This window comes from Mesoplodon densirostris, chromosome 4 (genome assembly GCF_025265405.1).
Source record: "Mesoplodon densirostris isolate mMesDen1 chromosome 4, mMesDen1 primary haplotype, whole genome shotgun sequence".
Lineage (NCBI taxonomy): Eukaryota > Metazoa > Chordata > Mammalia > Artiodactyla > Ziphiidae > Mesoplodon > Mesoplodon densirostris.
Genome location: NC_082664.1, coordinates 158,144,645 through 158,161,295, shown reverse-complemented (window position 1 = coordinate 158,161,295; position 16,651 = coordinate 158,144,645).

The following is a 16,651-nucleotide window of genomic DNA, read 5'->3' as shown; positions in this document are numbered from 1 at the left end:
GGTATAGACGATCTTATTTACAAAGCAGAAATTCAGACACAGACATAGAGAACAAATGTATGGATACCAAGGGGGAAAGGGGGGGTGGGATGAATTGGGAGATTGGGATTGACATATATACGCTATTGATACTGTGTATAAGATAGATAACTAATGAGAACCTACTTTATAGCACAGGGAACTCTACTCAATGTTCTGTGGTGACCTAAATGTGAAGAAAATCTAAGAAAGAGAGAATATATGTATACATATAGCTGATTCACTTTGCTGTACAGTAGAAACTAACAAAACATTGTAAAGCAACTCTACTCCAATAAAAATTTTTTAAGAAAGATGTTGTATATATATACAATGGAATATTACTCAGCCATATAAAAAGAACAAAATTTTGCCATTTGCAACAACATGGATGGACTTGGAGGGCACTATGCTCAGTGAACTAAGTCATACAGAGAAAGACAAATACTGTATGATATCACTTACATATGGAATCTAAAAAACATAACAAACTACTGAATATAACAAAACAGAAGCAGCCTCACAGAGACTACTAGTAATTACCAGAGGGGAGAGGGAAGGGGAGAGGGGCAGCATAGGGGTAGGGGAGTAAGAGGTATAAACTATTAGGCATAAAATAAGCTACAAGGATATATTGTACAGCACAAGGAATATAGCCAACATTTTATAATAACTATAAATGGAGTATAAACTTTAAAAATTGTGAATCACTATATTGTACACCTGTAACTTATATAATACTGCACAATGATTTTATTTCAATTTTTTAAAATTCCCTTTAAAAATAAAATTGAAACTAAATAAATAAAATACGTATTTCAATGAGAATGATTAAAACAAATATTTACTTGACAGTTAAAAAAAAGAAGATTTGAAAAGAGTTTTATTATGGTGTTAATCAATTTTCTTGTGTTTTTGTTGCTTATCTGCAAAAAAAAAAAAAAGATTTGGGTAATTAAGGTAAGAAAGAATAACATTTATTGAACACTTCTCTCTAGGGATTTTGCATATATTATCTCAATTACTTTTAACAATAGGCAAATTTTAAATATGAGATTCAGAGAGGTTAAGTAATGTGCCCAGCATCACACGGCATGTTAGTGGCAGAGCTGAGATATGACACCAGATCTGTGTCTTCCCAAGCGCCATGCTCCTTCATGCTTCTCTCCTGCGAGAATCAGCACACCTGCTCCACCGTAAGAGCTTGTTCTGAATGTTGGAATGTGTTTGTGTTCTAAAACCTGCACTATGCTAAGAATAAAATCAAACAACAAAGCATTTTTTTTTTTGCGGTACGCGGGCCTCTCACTGTTGTGGCCTCTCCCGCCGCGGAACGCATGCTCTGGATGTGCAGGCCCAGCGGCCATGGCTCACGGGCCCAGCCGCTCCACGGCATGTGGGATCTTCCCAGACCGGGGCACGAACCCGCGTCCCCTGCATCGGCAGGCGGACTCCCAACCACTGCGCCATGAGGGAAGCCCAACAAAGCATATTTTTATGTTTGATTCTGGTTGAAATCTTAAGTAAAATCATTACTCTTGAAATACGTTACTCTTTTTAAAAATTTTTATTAGAGAGTTTGTCAAATTAATATGAACAATAGGGAAAACAAGGTAGATTCCATTTCTTTACAGTTCAATCATTTAATAGTCAAAAGTTCTCATCCATACACTGTCCAGAATTTTCAAGTTATTTTCAGAAATATGCAGCTTGCTTTCTTGGCTAGGATCTAACACTGTCTTTTGAGAGAGAGAGACACACACACACACAGAGAAGGGCAAGGAATAAGGGTGTATATATATATAACTTTTAGTCTAGAACAGATGTGTTATTCAGGAAAATACTACTGGGTTATCCAATGCCACTTCAACATTTCTGGAAAAAATTGTCTTCAAGTGAAAATGCTACTTATCTTCACGTTCAGTTACAACACGGTCTAATATATTTTTATTTTCCTATATAATTAACTGTAATGAAAAATAGGACATATTGATAGTAAGATGGTGATTTTAATCATAGTAATAATAATTTCAGGTCTCTGTCCAGAATTTTACCATTGTCAGAGCATCTTCACATACATGATCTCACGTGTAAGCTGAAGCCATTTAGTTTACCTTGTTCACTCAGCACTTCCGACCTCACCTAAAATAATCCATCTCCAGATGGAGATGAGCAAGGAAGTGCTGATTAGTAAACAGTCAGTAACTCGGGCACAGCCAGACAGATGGCCTCCTACTGGCCGCTGGAGCAGCATTAGGAGAAGGACAGTGGCCAGAGGAGGGTGCTCCTAGAGGTCAGCCACCCATCTCGACAACAAGAAACAGATGGGCTGTGAATGCCAAGTTCAGAGGAACCCACCCCCGCTCCAGACCTCGGTCTGGCTCAGAGACTCACAGAATTTACACCTGAGGGTCCCTTAGAAAGCTGCCAGAACCATCCTTTTTTTCCCCCCAAGAGCAAACCATATTAAGCTTTTGCCCAGTCTTGCATAGATGATTAGTAAAGCACACATAATTAAATCACAAGTCTCAAAATACCTTCCCACTGGGCAAGTATTTCCTTATTTTATTGTGAGACCATATTTAAGGAAAATAATCTCCTCTTGAAAACCTGCCAAAGAACAGGGAAAGATGCAGGTCAGGTCCTTTCCTCATCTTGCTGAGGACCAGGAGTAGATTTTTAGTCTTTGAAATATATGCTCCAAATATTTTCAGTATTTAAAAATAAAAAAGAAAGGATGATATGATTTGCCCAACCATTCGCTTGATATTTCCGATGGTCCAAAAAGAGGGGTTCAGTCACATCTGCCTTGAAGGTCTTCCTGGGGATCAGCCCACCTCCACCAGCTCCCATGTCATCATAATAGAACTGGGGGGTCATTATCCTGAAGGCTTTCAGAGGCACTTGGACCAAACCATGACAGTGGATGAATTTTCATATTTTCAAGATACTTCTTGGCAACCACACGATATGACAGGTGTGACTGCTGTAAACCTGATAATTAACTTTGGTCCATGACTCTAACATCTAGAAGAAGCTGTTCCACCATTTTTAATTTTAAAGTCAATTTTATTATGAAATTATATTACCACAGAAAACAAAGCTAGGGAAATGGGGAAAACCTCATAATTCCACAAGGCTACCAAAGCAAATGACATATTTATCTGGAAACATTTTATCTGCATATATTTGGTGTAATATAAATGCCATCAATTGGTGTAATACAAATACCAGTGGGGGCTCCACCCCCTGGTAACTTCTCTCAATACTTCCAGTCCTACTGAATGTAGGGGCCCAGCATCTTCATGAGCTTTCCTACTTCTAAATCCCGCACCAACACATAATGGCCCCATTTTACCCTGTGTCAACCCAGATATAAAACTCAGCCTTCTACCAACAACCCCTCACTCCTCCAATGCCGCCCCACGCCATCGCCGCCAGCACCATCAAGTACAAACACACCCCCTTCCAGACCTCCAGCGCTCAGGGATCATATCATTTTGTTAATGACCATATCTGTGACACTTTAAGGAAGATATGTACAGCAACAAAATCAGAAAGTATTTTAATTTTATAATTACTTAAAGACCATTTCACATCTTCCTTTAATATTTGGACTCAGACTTTCTTGTATGGATTTTATTGTACCTGGAATTTCTGGTAAGTTTATTTTTTTTCTCTTTCTCCCTTCCTGCCTTTGTTCTGTCTCCTTTAACAAAAGCAATATATGTCTTCATTTCGTCAGTATGCTCATATTATTTATTTCAGAGGTTTCAGTTCAAAATACTGCCTTGGATCTTTCTGACATCTTATCCTAATATGACCCAGTTGTTTTCTAAGCCTCCCTCACAGTTGGACCCTAAAGTGTTTTTTTCTTTCATTCTGAGGTTAGATCCATGATTTCTTGAACCCCATCTCCTCTTAGTTTGCATACATTGCGGTTGGTGTGTTTGCAGTTGATTCTTTTGGGTTGGTCTATGGGAAGTGTGAACTGGAAGTCACCTGCCCCTGGCAGGCAGGCAGATGGGGTTCGTTAGATTTGGTTTCATGGTGCTTTCTTGGCCACATCTACCTTTAGGCAGAGCCTGTACATCCTCCAGTTTCCTCCAGGGCCCAACAATTCTTATTGTCTTGTAAGTGATCTGGTTCGTTTTTAATATTGTTGTTGTTGGCATTCCCATTTACAATTCCAGGTGAAACGTAGTATTTCTCACTTTCTCAGCTGATGGACATTGTGATGACAGAATTCTAGGTTCAAATTATTTACGTCCAGACCTTTGATGCAAGGTTCCACCAACTTCACTGCTGCTATTAAGAAACCAGACCAGTGCCAGTCTGTTTTCCTTTCCAAGTAATGCAAATTCACCCTCCATCTCCCTGGAGTCTTTAAATATGCCCTTTATCCTTGGTGTGCTAAAAATTCGAAAAGCTGTGTCTGCATGTCAGTTCTTGTTCATGGTCTTGTCAGCACAATTTAATCTAAAGACCCTCCTTTCTTCGGTTCCAGCAAATTCTACTCTCTTTTGTTAGATTTTTCCCTCTGTTTCCTGGATTCTCTCCTTTCTTGGACTAGATTCATACTGACTCACTGATTGACCTTTTCGTCTCTTCTCACACATTTCCTATTTCTTTATCTCTTTGTCCAAAATCTGAGAGATTTCTTTGTCTATGTCTTTAATCCCTTCAATGGAATTTTACTTTTCTATTTCTAAAGTACATTCTACTAAAAATTCCAAAAATGTGAACAGAAATGGTTTCTGGGCCAGCATGTAAGGAGCTTGGACGTTGTCAATCTCATCCATAAAACAAGAAAAAAAGCTAAACTGAAAATCAGTAGCTCTTCTTAAATCCGTCAGAGAGCTGCGGTCACAGAACAAACTGCTGACCCCCAAAAATGAAGATACAGACAGGCTGTTATGGAGAATCACACTTACTGGGGCAGAAGCCTATGAGCAGAAACTTCCTTGGGAACCAGTGTCAACTATTTAAATTTTAAAAAATCCAAGAATTCTTTGGAGATTTTAAAATCCCTTTTAATCACAGTCTCTTCTTATTTCATAGAAGCATTATCTTGTTGAATCTTTCTAAAGATACTACTAATAGGAGATGATTTTAAATCTTTACCGTCTCCTTGATTTTTTATGTGATTTACACAACTGGTAACAGTATTTATTCATCCTAGCAATTTTTTTCACAGGGCACTACTGGTGTTCTGGTGTGTGGTGCCCCTTGGTTGTCTGCTTATGTTTGTGAATTGAAGGACTAGTTAATTACAGAAGGCTGCTCAGAGTTTCTTCTGAAGCCTTGGAGGTCTATCTCTACACAGTCCTCCCTTGAGTGGGTAGGTTGAGTGTAACCTCAGGTTGACTATAACCTCTGCTCACCCAGGGAAGCTGTGGTGACTGGAAGGGTTCAGTGTAGGATGACTGTGTGGGAAGCAGGCAGGACATCTGGGTCCTCTCCATTCTTGAGAGAGGAAGAAGGCTTGACTCTGGGCGTCAACACCAGCAAGCACAGCCCTAACCCTTCCCATGTTCAGTGGGTGTGCATCTCATTTAAACCTGAGAAAAGTGCCACCCCAGAAAGCCTGTGTGTGTGTGTGTGTGTCTGTCTGTCTGTCTGTCTGTCTGTCGGTCTGTCTACAATGACTTGTAGAGCTCTTCCATTGACAGTTTTGCAATTCTTGATGTTGGTCTCTGCCCCACTTCCCACTCTCACTTCCCATAATTTTAAGAAGCAAGAGGAGGGTTTCTCGAGGACACTTCAGAAGGGACGGCCTTGCCCCTCCTCTCTCACTATTTCCTATGCACGATCCAGCCTAGGGTTAGCTCTGATTTTTTTTATAAATGTGTCTAAATGTTTTCCACATTCTACACGTTGATCAGTATTACTGACTGGCTGTTTGCTCACCTTTCCTCCTCTCAGACCTTTTATGTATATTCTTCTTTGTGCTTCTTTACTGTTACTTTAATGGGATTTTAGGAAGGAGAGGAAATAATTCCATGTACCCCATCTGCTAACATGATCATAGAGAAAGGCACACACACCCCTCCCATGAGCATTCTGTATTCAGTATCTTCCGTGACTCTTAATGAGCATAATATTCCATTCAGAACCTGCCCATCATTTATTTATCTGTTTTCTGATTTTGTATATTCATCAACTTCTAACTTTTTATGCTTAGAAAACAGGCTACAATGAATATGGCCTGTTCATGTAGCTTTTGCCTTCATTTCAATTATTTTCTTTGGATTGATTCCTAGAAATAGGACTCCTGAGTCAAAGGAGATATTTATTTTTATGACTCAGATGGTTTTCCAAAAAAGCGATGCCAATTTACAATGATACCAACAGTACATGAGAATACTCATTTCACCTTTTTTACCTCTGGTCACTAAAACTCTTTTAAATATTTGCTTTCCTGTGTCTTCTAAATTTTTTAATTAGTTTATTAAGTCTCTGATTATTACTTTTGCCTGGCTCATTAGCAAAACAAATGGTTTAAACAAAGTAATTCCTTTGATTTCTTTTTTTTTAGTGACAGCATAGACTTTATGCAGATTCTTTTGATTTTAATGTGCTTTTAACTAATAAATTCAGTAAAATTAATTCCCACATTTTACTCAATAATTTCTCCTTTCTCTACTTCTGAAAAAAATACAATGAAAGTCACTCAGAGAGATCTACTATCTACCTTCAGTGTTCCATTTCCACTAGAAATATATCACTTTTTCACTTAGTAGTAAGTTTTCCTCTTGCCTGTGTAATTACAACACAACAGATGCAAAAGAAGAATAAACCAATTGTCTCTAAAAGGTAATAAATTCCTTTAAAAAAAGTTTTATGGTACCAACTAACATTGTTTGAGACCAACAAATAATTTGGTAAACAAAAGCCTTCTTCTGGCATTATGTGTAAATATTACATATAATTTTCAAGACAATGTAAGGTAGATACTATTGTCTGTTACCTACGTTTTACTTAACAACAGTTTAGAAGCAGCAAACTAGAAAAACCATTTGAGATTAAAGTAATCATGTTAGGCGGAACCTTAGAATGAAAAGTGATGGGTTTTTGCCAATCAAAGCAGGGTCAGATAGAGAAAAAAATAATTTCAAATCATATTGTACAGATAACAACAACAACAACAAAGCCCCTGGATTTTAAATAATAATCAGTTGCATCATCAAAAAGCTTAAAATCTGTCCAAACACCATTTAGAGAAGATTATTTTTAACATATTTTAGAAAATTATATTTATTTTATATTTTGAGTGTTGAAGTTAAAAAGTGGTCAACAGGAAAAGTATTTGTATGGAATATATCTTTGTTCAACATAATTAAATATAAATTCTGTTTAAAATTTTCAAATCATGAAGTTAAAATTTTGGAAGTCTTTCGACTCTTTTTTCGACAAGCACATTGCGGTTCAGTGTTGATTGGAATTCTATCCACATGTGTCTGACGATCAATTTAGAGGGCGTCGATCCACATCTATAGCACAAACATGGAATAATTAGTAAATTAAATAGTATGTTATGAATGAATGAATGCTGAGTTTGTACCCAGGGGAAAAGGTACCAATTATACATTACTGAAATATAAATAAAAAGAGTATCGAGAGCTGTTATGGACTGAATGTCTGCGTCTCCCCAAAATTCAGATGTTGAAATCCTAGCACCCAGTGTGATGGTATCAGGAGGTGGATACTTTGGGAGGTGATGAGGTCATGAGGGCGGCGCCCTCACAATGGGATTAGCATCCTTACAAGAAGAGACACAAGAAGAGACACAAGCAGAGAGCCCTCTGCTCCCTGCCCTATGAAGACACAAGGAGAAGACGCCTTCTGTGAACCAGGAAGCAGGTCCTCACCAGACACCGAATCTGCAGGGGCCTTGATCTTGGACTTCCAGCCTCCAGAGCTGTGACAAATAAAGTCCCATTGTTTGAGCCACCCAGTCTGCAGTATTCTGTTACAACAGCCCAAACTAAGACAAGTGCTGAGAGAGAAATATTGACTCAGACAAATAGGAAAATGAACAGGGTGTGTGTGTTAGTATCTCAAGATCCCTGCCTTGCCTGGTGTCTTAGTGCATTTTATTTTCCAAAACTAGATTATAATTCAATTAACTGGAAAATACTAACCACATGATTTCAGCTTATAGTAGAGGAAAGATATGTGAAGATGATTCAGTGTGCACCCTGTCCAAGAAATACACATTTTTTTGGTCAACATCTTTAAAATTTCAGCTGTTCCACAAATATGCTGGTCAGTATGTTCCCAAGCACATCAACAATAATATAAAGATCATATCCATTATATATGAATATGAAAATTATGCAAGTGAAAATTATATTTCCTCCGTGGGTGAATTTAAAAATCTTGTCATTGTAACAATGTTGAAACATAATATCTACATGTTGATGACGCCAGGAACAAGAGGACAAAATTAGATCTCATTCTGATGTGTTTACCCATAACCTAAATATGACAGAAGTTAAGAAAAATTCTATTCTGAAACCCCAGCTTAGCAAAGACTCTCATAAAATCAAAGGAGATAAGTTCTAGGGTTACTAATAAGCTATAGTCAAATTCCATTGTTCAAGGTACACACTGACGTATAAATTAGGGGGATCATAGCATCCAGGATGGTCCCCATAGCTGCCTGCACCTTCCCTTACGATGCCAGCTGTCCTCTCGTTGGGAACAATAACAGACATGCTTCCCTTATTTTCTGGAAAAAGAGTGAGAAAGGAAGGGGAAGAGCTCTCAATCATGTTTGAAAAGAAACACACCTGCATCCTGTTCTAATATTGTCGGAGACCAATAAATAATTGGTTAAACAAAGGCCTTGGTCTGGGTACTATACCTGATTTCCAAGACAATCTTATAAGGCCAGGACAATTATTGTCCCATTTTTCAGATGAGGAAAATGAGAGCCAAAGTGTTTAAACGATCTTTTCAAGGATGCTCTCCTGATAAATGAAGGAGAGGATTTAAACCACAGCTAAATTTTCAAAGCCAATGTTCTTAACTATTAAGCTACATTGCTGCCTTAATGTGTTGGAAAGTGTTGTGTTAACCAGTCAAGTTAACTCCTGTTAACAACTAAATAATTGAAAAAAGTGAATAAAGATCAGTCATGAATGAATATTCTTTAAATTCTCCAAGGACAAAAGAGATTTCATTCCAGAGGAGACATATCTTTCGCATGCTTCTCTAGCAGTGCTAAGGAGAGCTTGCGGAATGTAACACTTCTCGGGGACATATGCTAACAGGGTGGTATTCTCTCTTTCACCAAACATAGATACTGTACATTTAAGAATTACATGAAAATCTTCAACTATTCTTCTGGCACGACATCTCCTCTGCCCCTAGACAGAGCAGTGAAACCCTGCCAGAATATGGAATTTTAAAGAAGAGTAAGAGAGTGTCTCTTACTGCTAGAATTCTTTGTTGTCCAGCTCACAGCTGTTCCTTAGCAAAGCAGTTTCTCAACCCTGAGGACACACCAATTGGTGAGAACAGTCATGGATCACACAGTTCCCAAGTGTGCACTAGACAAGTGAAATTGTCATCATGTAGAAGCTACAAACTGAAATCTCGTAAAACAATTAACATGGATGCTGTGTCAGCCACACTCCTGAATCACATCCACGTCCACATATTTCAAAATCCTAACAGCTTTTCCCCCAACTGGAAAAAACAAAATCTCAAGGTATTATTCAATGCTATCTTTTGAAGTTTATGAAAATGAACGTACATTTTATTGTTTATTTTCTTGCCAGTGAAGTCTTAAATCACCCATTGTCTGAAAATTGTCCAGATGAACAGGTTCTGAAAGGAAATTTTCACAATAAAGCCAACTCTGTTCTTTTAACAATTAAATGAATAAAGACGTTTATTTAGATCTTGATGAGGCAACCCTTCCGCAGAGAATGTGTAACTGAAGTGTTTCTAGATTCTCTCCCGTCCTTGTCAATCTATCCTGTCAACCCCATCTTCCGGGGGTACCTCCTCATCCACTTCTGTGTGAAGTCTGCTGAGGCAGCAAATCCACAGCGACCTCTGTTTTCTCAGAGATCCAGATATGCTTCACAGCACTCAGTGGTGTTTTAGATGTCGTTCTCATGGTTTCAAAGCTTGATAAAAGTGAATAAAGATCAGTCATGAATGAATATTCTTTAAATTCTAGTTTAAAAATTCTAAACTTAAAATTCAAGTTTTTAAGCTTTTTTAAAAAAGAAAATAGTCATGCATTCCTGTTCCATCTACTACAGCAAGAACAGTGCCTGATAAATGCATATTTACTGGTAAAATGTATGAACATTCTTTACTTGAAAATACTAACTGTTGGATAGTATAATGTCTCCAGTTCATATTCAGGGAAGTGTAGGGTCGTACTGTCACACTGGTTCATCCTAAGATAGAGGGAAGAAGATAGCTGAAAGATGGACTTAGTTGTAACTCTGTGTGGATATTTAAGAAATTGGATGGTATAATACAGAAAATCCATTTTCAGATTTATTCTAACACTGGTTCTCTTATTATATTCTCTTTGGACTCCTTGTGGAGGTAAAGGAAAAGGAAGGCATCTCTGAATATATATCACCACATTAAATGTAGGCTAAGAAGGCATCTCCTCTTACAACAGTTGATAATTTTTCACTTTTTTGATTCCTGCCCCAATTCTGGCATCACATGTAAATCCATATGCCAGTCAGAAGGGAGTCCAGACTATCCTTTTTATGTAATATACAGAATAGGTTAGTCCTAATTTGAAACATGTGTCATATTCACCACCCTCTTAGTGCTAATATTCATAAGCTTCATTTGACTTTTTTGGTAAATATTCTGAAGACGATTAACTTATATCTTTTTCTCCCAACTAAAAGGTAAGGTATTTCATAATACTTGCAAAGTCAGGTAATTGATTCCAAAAGGAACTCAAAGGTTAGAATTGCAATTTCCTCTAAAGGAAACACCCATGTTTGGACTCTTTAGAAGCTGTCTTTACATTATTAACAGCCCTACTTATAGTTGACAGACAAGTAATAATGTGGCCATCTATCTCCAAGACAGCAGAGCTGAATATATTTCTAACATTATAAATGAACTTTAAAAGCCCTACAGACAAATTTCATTAAAATAAAGAATGTAAATTTGGTAAATGGAGTCTTTGGATTTTATTGATGAATAAATCTTTACTTTTCTACAACTGCTAATAAGGATCTTGAAGGTTAAATAAATAAAATAAACATGTATTAGATGCAGTGCTCTTTGGGCCAGCGTGGTGTAGAATGCTTTTAGGATGACTGCACTTACAAATTCTCAAAGCTGGGCAAAGGCATTCTGTAATATTCTGTAGGAGGAGCAGCAGTCATGGGAGAGTGCTGATCTTCCACAAATGAAACCCAAGAAGGATTCTCCATGATCCAACATAGATCCTTCTTGCTATATAAGTCTGTCCAAGGCTGGCAGAATGATATATTTCAGAATCTCATCATGACCAGGTCAAGCTCAATAGTGTACCTCTGGTGGTTTAGTGAGTTAGGATAAAAAGAGTTAATTAAAAACAGTTCTTTCTTAATATGGTACAGAAATTACCCTTTTTAAAGAAGGAATTCTCTTTCTCCTAGGAAACAATTTTGACCATTTCTTACCCTAAGTCGAGAGCATCCAAGTGTTCTTGGACATTTGAACATAGGACAGTCTCAAGATTTATTGTCTCATGTCCCAGGATGGCTCCACATTTAAGAGAATCTTTGAATTTTGGTAAAAAAATATGTGGTCCTACTAAGGATATTTAGCTTAGTGGTGTCTTAAAAAGTGTTTGTTTTTTGAAATGTGTCAGTTACCTGGTGAGATTTATCAAAACTTCTGACGTTTGTGTGTAGAGCAGGCAAGAAATAGATAGAAATTAACTTTGGTTTCAAAGGATCTTCTGGCATTGAAACCAGCTTAGAAAAGACTACCTTGTCTGACACACCCACTTCCACAAGCATAGAGATTTACAATAAATCAATGAACTTATCCAGCGAATGTAAATTATAGCCAAGCTCCCAAGAGCCAGGCTCTTAACTTGCTGGAAACTGCTTTTCAAGACATGACAGCCTTCTGATGGCAGGACAATTTCTGACAAAGCATTTGCTGATAGATATTCTGATATCAGGAATGATATTATACATCAAAAGAATGGCTATTTACTTCAATTTCTATGAAGTCATTCATTTATTCATTCATCATTTATGTCATAATGTGTGCTAAGACCCTGGGATTCTGGGACCTTGAGACACAAGGATGGAGAAAACTCCAGCCCTGCCTCCTGAAGCTCAGTCTTATGAAACACACACACTGAAACATCAATTCATCAATTTTCTTTCCCTCTTCAACATCTTTATAGATTAACAGGAATAGAAAAAAAATTTTCTGACAACTGTACATCACTCTATTTAGTCAATAAACAATGAATTTTTCTATGTGCTAAGCATGCTGGCTTTGCCAATGTGAACACTTGACCAATAAAAGATACAGTTGCTGACCACCAAGAAATCATCGTCTAATTGGGAAAAAAAATGTACATCACGGAAAAAATGGCGGAAAGGTATAACTAAATTGACCAGTGATAAATTGATTCTGCTATGAAGCAATAAACTGAACAGGAAGGCTGAATGTTGGTAAAGGATTTGGGCAACCAGTCAAACTGGGCAAAATGCTAACTCAGGTCCCCTGGAGGCATTGCAGTCAGGCAAGAAGTCTGACTTACAGTCCAGGATGGAAGTAAAAATCACACCCCAGCCAATATTTTCATCACCTGATATTTCTGAGCCCCAAATGCATCTGGAAATGTACTGAGTGCAAGTTCCTGTCCTTGAGTGAAAAGGGACTGGGGCTTGGCCAGCTACAACTGCCCTGCAAGGTAAGCACTACAGATGCCGTTTCACAGATTAAGAAAACGATCCTCAGACAGGGTCCGTAGCTTCTTCAGAATTCCTCAGAGAATAGATGGGTGAACTCAGTTTAAACCCAGGCCTATGTGTCAGACATTCTGAAGCTCCTGTTGTCTCCCCTTCTTGCTGTGCTGACTTTATGCCAGATTCATGGAGAAATGAACTATAAAATGAAATAAGTCACCAGGTCAAAAGGTGCGACCGAGGAAATGTCAAGGAACACACTGCAAAACAGGCCGTAGCACGTTGCTGCGTGTTGTAACAGGAAATCACATCTGAACGTGGGAAACCCATGGCTGCCCGAGCCCCGCCGGGCAGTGTAGGACGGCACAGTCACGGTGACTCAGAGCCTCGGGGACAGACTGGCATGGATCCCCAGGCGGGGTTACTAAAATGACAGGGATCTGTGGAAGTGAGTATTGTCAAGAAAGGTTTCTTGGCAGTAGCATTTTTCTTCCCCTTGGCTGTGAAAGATGTAAAGAATTTGGGTAGGAAATGAGCAGAGAGGTGAATTCAAAGCGAAGGGCACAAATGACTCAGGGATCAGATGAACAGTGACAAGACGGGAAAGTGAGAGATGCAGCAAAATCCCTCTCTTTTGGTTGAGGGTGGAGCAATTCCCAGGTCATACCCACCAACCTCTTGCCATAAGAAGATGCCAGAAAAAAGCAATGTCCAGTCTTCAATTTTTCAGTTAGGAAACTCTTATTAACATTCTGCATCTTTGATTATTTCATTCCTTGTAATATCTTGGAATGATATTTAAACATGACTTCAAATAGAAGCCCCATACTATTTATTTAAAGTCCATTTTCAAAATTCTTTTAAAAGTAATTACAGGAAATTATCAGCCTTTGTATCTTGCTGGCTGACACATCATATAAATCAACCGATGTGTCACTTCTGATCAAGCCCACGTAATCATGTTACATGACAGGAACTGACGGTCATAAATAGACATGATAACCTAATTTGGAAAGCTCAGACAAATGCAATTCCCTTTCAACTTTAGTTCAAAAACACTGGTGAAACTCTACGGAGGATTGGCATATTGATGTAACTTTGAAGAATATTTGTAACATTTTCTTGTTTCAAACCTGAAATCTATCTCAGTTTCATACTTCAGATATAAGCTCATAAAAATGTGTAATATAAAATATTTATAGCAAACGTTAAAAAGAAAGAAATGATGTGATTATCTGATTCAATCGATTGTTACCCGGTTCACTCAGTAATAAGAGTCTCTTTGAGGTGCAGCGTATAATCAGGGGTCTCTTCCCTTGGCAGAGAGTAAGAGCTTGCCAATAACTCTATATTGAGAAAACCAGAGGCATTTAATGGAGAGAAGAAAGATGTATTCAAAATTGTGCTACCCAAGCAAGTGTGGTTGCCAAACTTTGAATTTCACAAGAGAGATGAACACCACAAAAGCAAGAAACTGCATCTCCTGGACCACCTAGCATACTGTGAGGAGGACGTGACATGCTGAAGGCAGGATGGGAGTGGAGGTTCCTGGTTCTTAATGCCGGAGGCTGGCACCTGCAAGGCACATGTTAGAAGTTGTACACGTGATAAAGACGGGGACCGTTGGGCAAGACTTGGGCCAGCTCAGCTCTGACCATTGTCCTGCATTGGGCAGATTACTCAGGTGGCTAGATGTCATCCCAGAGCCCAGAATGACTTAAGCGCCACTGTGTGTGGGTCCCTGCTATTATCCTTCACTTGCTGTATGAAACCGACCCAGCAGAATGATGCAGTAATGTGCCTGTCATATTTCTACTCTCACCGGCTTGCAGCCTCATCTGTTTTATCTTTGTTTATGAAAGTGGTGAGGTTTCAGCCACAATGAAGGATACACTTATATCCTACAGGCTAATTTATCCAGATATACACACAAGAGTGCTTTGACTATGTGATACCATATTATGTTGTGGGAGAAGAAATGTTATAGTCCATGTTTCTAGGAGTATGACACCTTTTCTGTGTGTGAATCTGACAATGAATGACTTCCTTCTATTTTTCCTTCTACACAAGTTAAAAAACACAGCTTAGTACCTCAGAAGAGTAAGTTCGAAGGAGGATGAGGTGAGGCAATTAGGTAGAATGTCTGTTACCCACAAAACCTCCCATGTTCCTCCCAATTAGTGTAGTGGTATTTTTATCCAAAAAAGGGAGATAATGGATGATGGTAATGTTCTTCTTAGGAATATTGGCATGAGGTTTTCTTCTGATAGTTCATTTAATCCAAATAATGCCTTCCCCCAACACACACAAAAAGAATGAGATTAGTTATCTCTAAAATTTACCCCAAGTTATTTTCTCACAAGTCTGAAACAGGAAGGTTTAGCTTTGAAAAATCTAATAAAATTTATTTATTTAAAAAACTCACATAGCTGACAATCTAATGAATTATATTCATGTACCTGGTGAAATCTTCAATTAGTAAAAAGAGGGTGGCCACTATGGGGACTAGACAAGGAAGAATCAGGAAATAAAACTACTGTGGTATTTGTACAACTGTGCCAGAGAGTAAGATAATAAATCTAGCTGACCTAAATCTTTCTGGAACCAAAAAGGGCATTCTATTGTGAAGCAATGATAGTGAATGTCTGTTCATGACCTAGAAAAAGTACCTCTCAAGAGCACCCATTTCCTGTCATCATTTAACATGATTTTGGAGTTATAGTAAATGCAACAAGACAAGAAAAATTAAATGTAAATAAAAGAGAGGAGATATTATAAACACATTTTGATGTCCATCTTTCAAACATCTCTTTTATAAGACATTTGACCTGCTGACACCACCACTGAGCCTGATTCTGACACCACTAGTTACTGATCAGGTGTACTGAACACCTGCCATGAGAGTAGCCACCCAACCTTGCTAGCAGCATCTGACTTATGTGTCTTGGTTCAAAAAATAATTGCGCCAATTGTATTTGCTTCCCAGGAAAATAGAGATGAGTCTTTTCACTAAAAGTGGAGAGAGATAAAGAAGCAAGAGGAACTAGAAGGAAGGGAGTTGTGAGCAGAGAAAAATGGGGGTGCCCCTCTGAGAAAGCAGTCCTAGTTCTTGACATCTTCCATTGTCCCTGGGAAATAAAAATCTCTGCTCAGCTTTTGGTTCTTAGATTCCTGTGACCTCATTTAATAGATAGACAGTTTCTGTTTCTTGAAACTGGAAGACCCCTGAAAATCCAGAGTAGATAAAAATATTTAAAGTCCTCAGCAATTACTGAGTGCCCATGATGTGACATTTCCTCGCTTGCCCTCTCAGTAATCCAGGACATAGGAGTCACCAACACTAGGTAGCAGGGGATACGAACCACATGAAACAATACATGACCTGCTTATGGCACATGACGATGAATAATGGAGAGAGGAGAGAGAATTCAGATGCAAGCATTCTGACTCCCAAGTCCAGGTTTTTAACTATCTGCAGGGCTGCTGCTTCCCTGCTGATATTGTGACAATCTGTCTGTAGAAATGAAGAGAATAAAAAAGAAAGCTATTAAAACTGCTGTTGTTCTTTGATTCTAAAACGTAATCAATTGGAATATTTAAAATCACTTTACTTATAGCAATTTACAGAAAAAACAGAACACTGAAATAATTTTATACTTTTTTCTAAGGAGGCAGTAAGACATTTTTATTCATACAATTATATACTGCGTCCTTCTGTA